A 356-nucleotide genomic window follows, 5' to 3' on the forward strand; every position below is an offset into this window, starting at 1 on the left:
CCCATGGCTCGTGGTGTTCTTACCATGCCATTCCTAGAATGAGATTACACCTTGCATCCAAGTCTAAGACTAGACAGCGTTCCACGCTTTCAAAGTCAACAAACTTGACTCGGAGGTCCACAGGGATCTTCGGGACCGTGACACGTGTCCCTGTCGCTAAGCTAACAATGAGGACGTCACCCAAACGCGCTTTCAGCGCCTCAGCATACAGCTGACTTCCTTCCATCGTGGAACGTCGAGCAGAATTTTTGACGCCCCGAAATCGATGAGAATCTTCCATGGCTTCTCGAAGCTCTTAACAGTCGCCTCCACGACCAGCAAGCCCGGCTTGCATACACGTTCCGTGTTCAAGAGCA

General features: G+C 52.0%; 1 protein-coding gene across 1 annotated transcript in view; it reads left to right on the forward strand.

Annotated features, from left to right (window-relative positions):
• The window catches only part of PHALS_06740 (triosephosphate isomerase glyceraldehyde-3-phosphate dehydrogenase), a gene marked incomplete at both ends in the record, with an annotated part of 4,407 nt that overhangs the window by 1,165 nt on the left and 2,886 nt on the right, over positions 1 to 356 (forward strand). The gene's annotated exons all lie outside the window — the stretch shown is intronic.

The sequence above is a fragment of the Plasmopara halstedii genome, assembly GCF_900000015.1.
Source record: "Plasmopara halstedii genome assembly, contig: Scaffold_3060, whole genome shotgun sequence".
NCBI classification, from domain to species: Eukaryota; Oomycota; class Peronosporomycetes; order Peronosporales; family Peronosporaceae; genus Plasmopara; species Plasmopara halstedii.